Source organism: Etheostoma cragini, chromosome 19 (assembly GCF_013103735.1).
Source record: "Etheostoma cragini isolate CJK2018 chromosome 19, CSU_Ecrag_1.0, whole genome shotgun sequence".
Classification (NCBI taxonomy): domain Eukaryota; kingdom Metazoa; phylum Chordata; class Actinopteri; order Perciformes; family Percidae; genus Etheostoma; species Etheostoma cragini.
Genome location: NC_048425.1, coordinates 6271203 through 6277217, shown reverse-complemented (window position 1 = coordinate 6277217; position 6015 = coordinate 6271203).

Genomic DNA, 6015 nt, shown 5'->3' with positions numbered 1-6015 from the left:
GGAGGGTGAGAGAAAGCAGGCGTGTCCACCCACTCACCATGCTCTGGGGATTAGCTATTTAAAGTCCAGTCGCTCCGCGCCACAGAAACCCTTTCCATACTGCCCACAGGGATGCACAGCTCAGCCTGAGCAGCGCCACCCGGGACAAGTTGTAATGAGGGAAGCGACAAGAAAACCCAGATGAAGTGATCGGGGACAGTCGCGTGGCAGCTGGGAAGTTATCAAGTTTATCCATTTTCCACTGTTTGTCTTCAAGTCTCACGTTCACAGCTCCAGGTAAGTCATTTAAAAATGTCATTAAACGTATTTAAACATCACTTGAAAAGGTAATTACAAGACTGCTGCTAAATAATACTTTGACACGTAGGTGTAAGCCTCTCTTATCAAAAGAGCTTAAGGGTTGTTGTTTTGGTTTTGGAGCAGGTGTGTCATCGGAGGAGTTCCCGTTCATATGCTGAGAGCATTTTGTGGGCTACTGTTTGTGAAGCCCACCTTACGTCACGCCTTTTCTGCACGTACGCCACATTCTCTTTAACTGTCCAGTGAACTGGACTGTCAGTTCAATTGGCATCGCTGATTGGGCGGAATAACGCCATTTCTGAGCAACTAAAAACATATTAAACACATCTTCAGGCTTTACTTTAAAGTTGAATGAGCAGATAAACACTGTGTCCACTTCACTGGTTTAATCTCGGAGCAAGAGAACAGATAATTGACGTACAGCTGCTCTAGATGAAAGCTCAGATTAGCCTGTCTGGTGCAGCTTCTCATTCAGCCTCCCCTCCGCACGCGCACAGAGGCTTCCACTTCCTGCACGCGCATATAATAGTATAATGTGAAATTGTAAACTTAATGTGTATTGGTTAGCTAAACATGACAAAACTAGGGGGCAAATAAGAAGTTTCTTATAAACCCCAGTGTATAAATACTCAACTGCAGGTTAGGGACTGTACCAAAATTATTAGAGGGGGTCAGATAAGAAGGAGGCTATTATTTTTCTTTTTACTAAAATTAGGATAGTCTGGCTTTTTAGGGAGGAGTAGACGAGGGTCTTTTTATATTTGTCATGCTATTTGAGCCTTCCTTCCTGCAATGTAGTTAATAATTACATGAAAAAGACAATTTTATGGAGGACAACAGTTCTGTATCTGATTTAGGGTTTTATTAATGTGTACAATGGTTGCACACATTTACACAGATTGTATTAAGAAACTAAGGTTTAGATTGAGATACATGATTAATAAGTTATACCAATTAAACATTATGGGTTATTTTTTTTATTTTCTTTTACATTTTGTAAGGGACAGTGTTGCAGCAAGTGGAGCATACAAAGTGAAAAATAAGGTTCAGCCTCTCTCAGCATCCAAATTTTGATACAGTCCCTAAAGGTCCTACAAAGTACCAAAGTATTATCAGTAATTGTACTTTTAGCACCAAAATGTCTTATTTTGCACAATGATCCCTTTAAGATTGTTGTTCAGACAAATATTTAATTATGTACAATAGTAGGTCAAGGTGAAGCTAATTTTAACTACTATGTTTGTAAAATCCCTTATCAGATAGTAAAACAAACAAGATTTGCCTCTGAACTGCAGTTCATGCCATATAAGTGTATGTACAGTAAGCACAGTAGTTGAGTAATATTTTTACATTTTTGGATCTGTCTGCTGTGTGAGAGCGCTATAGAAACACCTTAAAAAGATTCCTTATCACACACACACACACACACACACACACACACACACACACACACACACACACACACACACACACACACACACACACACACACACACACACACACACACACATTTATGCAGGTATCAATGCAGAGATTAGTGTTTGCGTCATCCAGCCTGGCGGGCCTGTGTGAGACTTTGTGTTGTGGGCAGTGACACAAGACGTTTTTTTTTTTTTTCTTCTCATAAAACCTTGAGGACCGACCGGAGGAAGGGGAGCTCAGTGGGAAGATTGTGATCACATCACTATAGGCATATGTACTCTGCTGCTCGCTTTAATATTATTTACAAAGCAGATTGGGGGTTGTAAGGTGGTTTGCAGAGAGAAAAGTTTGACTGATTTTTAGAAATGGAGAATAGGAAGAATAAGAATCCCACTCATCAAACCTGTTACAGAGGCTTAACTCCCACAGATGTTTATGTACATGCACACAAGCACAAACATGTACTCAGAATTATGAAAATGTCAAGCCAAAAGCCACTTGCTAATATTTTCCTGGAAGTATTGCGCAATTCACAGCTCCATCAGTGCGCCCTCACTGGTTGAGCAAGTCAAACCGCATTATTCAGGTGCTGAACGTTGCTCACAGCAGCTAACCGCTCAGAGAAAAACAGAGGTCACTTCTTCCACTTCTTTTCTCATTTAAGAGATCTTCATTCATTCCATACCTCATATGTATTTCTTCTACTTCCTCTGCCTTTCCCTATCTCCCCCTCTTCTTTGGTCAATGTGGGTACTGTCTCTGTGCTTTCAGAGTATGAGTGTGTTTGCCATCTGAGGTTGTTTTTCTTAAGGCTCCCAGACTGCTGTGTGCTGCCAGACCCCCACTGCCAATCATAGCCAAAACTCCTCCCTGACCAGGGCCTTAAAATTGTGTGTGTTTGTGGCACTGCTTTGCACACGTTTCTGTGAGGAAAATGTGTACGATTGCGAAATTATTAATACACAATGAATTTATTGTAGAATGAAACTAAGTTGGGCTAAACAGTCAATAGTGCCCATTCACGTTCCTTGACAATGTGTGCTATACTGTGTATTCTCATTTCACAGGCAGATCCTCTAAAATGACCAATCCAAATGGATTCCCTGTCTGTAAATGAGATAGGATTTTACAGTTAAACCTGCATGAAAATGAGAAGAGGGGTGCATTAGATGGTTAAGAAATAGGAGGGAAAAATAGCCTTTTCTGTGTGAATTTATCCAAAGAGAGACTGAAGATACAGAGTTTTTTCCTTGGCTGACACACGCCTCCCCTGTGGCTTGTCTGCAATGTGCTACAGCACCTCTTTGAATCAGTGCGTATGTGTGAGCTGTCACGTCTCCATGAATCTGCCACACTGAGTCAAGCAGCATGAGGAATCAGCAGTAAACATTGAAAAAAAAGGAAAAAGATGCCAGCCAAACACAGTTCTCCTGCATGTTGCAGTCACAGTTTACCGTTTGTCATTAGATATGGGGCTTAGTGCTTTATCACACTAATGGGTTTTCTCATTCAGACTGAAATAGGCAGTTAGTTTCAGATACTGTCTCTCTTTGTGGTCCTTTTTATTGTTTCTTTGTGGTTGCTTCAAGTCATTATGTATCTCTTTGTGGTCATCTTGCAACTCTGTCGGCTAATTGTGAAAAGCTATACATAAACGTTTAGGTTTTTTGCAGCAGAAACATGAAAGCTATTATTAAGCTCACTCTTCTTTTACCCCACACAATTACAATAGAAACTGTCGCAATCCATCACCTCTCTCTGCTCCATTTCACCCGACCTATTTCTTAATCCGATTAGACTAAAGTAAATACCCTTTTTTTTTTTTCACTCAGTCTAAGTAAATACAGCTCAGTGCTGGCGTGTGACTCTGGCTTTATCTTATCAGTCACAAAGAGAGGGACAATTCTCGAGGAAGTTATGAATTTGATTGACTTGTTGCTGAGTAAATCAGACACAGTTGCTGAATGAGAGAAAACTCAATTCGAGTTCTTCAAATGAAAACAAGAGCTTCCACCTCGGTGGAGACATGCACCTGTCTGCCCGTTCGTCATAACTTGTATACATCAGACAACCTCCATGCAGTCCGTTTGGTTGTCAGGACAGGGCGTGATAACTCCCGTGACTGCCGTAGCCCATTAACACCCCTTTACACGATGAGGCGGCATTGAGGACGATGCTTGCACTGTAAATACTGACTGATTGGCTGGGATTCAACAATTTTGTCAATTTACATTACGATATCATGGCGTTGAAGAGCAGGATCATAATTCCATTAAACTGTGAACTGGTGTTGGGCGGTCAGCAGGCACTCAGACATACGGTCATTGTCAGGCAGCATCCTGGCCAAATTTTATTAACATACCTTTTCATTTTCTAAGTATGTTAAGCGTACATTTTACTTTATATTTTAGGCATAGTCTTACTGTTGCAGTTTAGTGTGGCTTTGTGCATGCAGTTGTTTTTGTCGATATTTTCCTCTTATATTTATCTCTGTTCACTCCCCTCTCTGCAGGCAGCCCTGTCATGGGTGTGAAGATGCTGCAGTGTTTTCCTTTCTACAGACGCTGTAAAGAACGCTGCAAGAGCAGGCAGTGCCCCCCACCGGCAGGCGGGGAGCAGCTACACAGTAAGAAAGTCAAACTTAAGACCAAATAAACAGCTATTTCATGATGGTGGGCACTGAGAAAGTCTGAATCTACCCTTTCTGTACCTTCCACCCCTCAGTTCCCATTGAGGAGATGAAGCCCCGTCTGTGCTCCACGACATCCTGTGGGAGCGACAGCGAAGGAGCCGGAAACCTGAGTCGCGGCTCGCAGATATATTTCTCCACCAAGGCCAGGCTGTCTTTTAGACACCAGCTGGACAGCAACATCAACGCAGTGGACACCACTTACTGAGGAGGACGGAGTGCTGCAGAAGAGATAAATAGACTCCTGTATTTAGGTTTTTCCTGGCCCATTCATGCTTGGACCCTGTGGTGCAGATGTGAGAGCCTGATAGCTAAGCAAGTGCATCAATCGTCCCCTTTTAGATTTGATCACCAGTAGTTGTGCAATATAACCCGTCCTTGCTCACTCACTGCCCACAAAGAGCTCTCGATGATTAATCCGATTCACCAAGAGGAGGGGGAAATAAGACTGAGACAGACTTGGTTTTCAATCTCTGTGCATTAAGATTTCATAAGACTAAACTCTAAACAGAGTGGACCCAATGCCCAACAGGACACAACACTGATGAGAGAAGACAACATAAGAGACATGTTTACAGCACCCACAACCGAAAGTGCATTACTTTTTTTACGCTTTTCTAAAAAACATTTTATGATTCCCTTTGTTAAAAAAACAAAAAACTGCAGATTTTTGACTTTGCTGTTAAGCTAAGGGATTGTTTCATAAAGCAGGATGAGTATGATGAACATCTCTATCTTAACCTAATCATTAGTAGTCCCCCATCATGATGGATGAGATCCTATCTCTAAACGTACTGGTGACAGTTCTTCTAAACAAGGTTTGCTTTCTAATCCTGCTCTGACAAAACAATGAAACACGACAAAACAGAGGTAGATGCTCAGCAGCTGTTTTTTTGTATCTAGTTACTCTTGAGAAAGCATAAAGCAAACTGACCTGCTCAGCAAAACATTTCTACTAAATATGTAATGTGAGTCATGTTTGGCTTCAGCTTCTTCTGGCTGATTTCTTTATTAAAACCCCCTTTACTGCATTTTATAATTTTGTTTTTAACAAACCTCCGCTAACGACTTTAAAGCTCTGGTGCGAAACTTTTTATATATCGATGAACGTCCATTTCATTCAAGCCATTGCCAAATGAGTTGATACAAAGCTAAACAAGAATTATCCTCCACATAACTCTGTATTTCTCAGTATGGCTATGTTCAGAAGATTGGGTCATGCGGCGAGTTTCGCACGCAGAAAATCGAGTGAAGATAATTACCTTTTACTGAAGAGTCCATGTTTTCTAATCCTTCATGTCCTCCTTGGCTACCAGCAACTGGGTGGCGGAAAGGTGGAGGTGCGCCATTATGGAAGGCTTGTATCATGTGGACGCGCCAACAGTTTTGTTATTACTTAGAATTCCTCATGGGGGAAACAAACTACGCACTATGACTAAGGATGAACAGGATACTGTATTTGCCTACGATGAGCTGATAAGTATGTATCAATTAGTGTATAATGATTATATAACTCTGAAAACCTTTTTTCGCCATTTAACCACAGTAACCATTTACTGATGCAAAAATCTGTTATTCATGTCTACAGTACATCAAAAGTATCT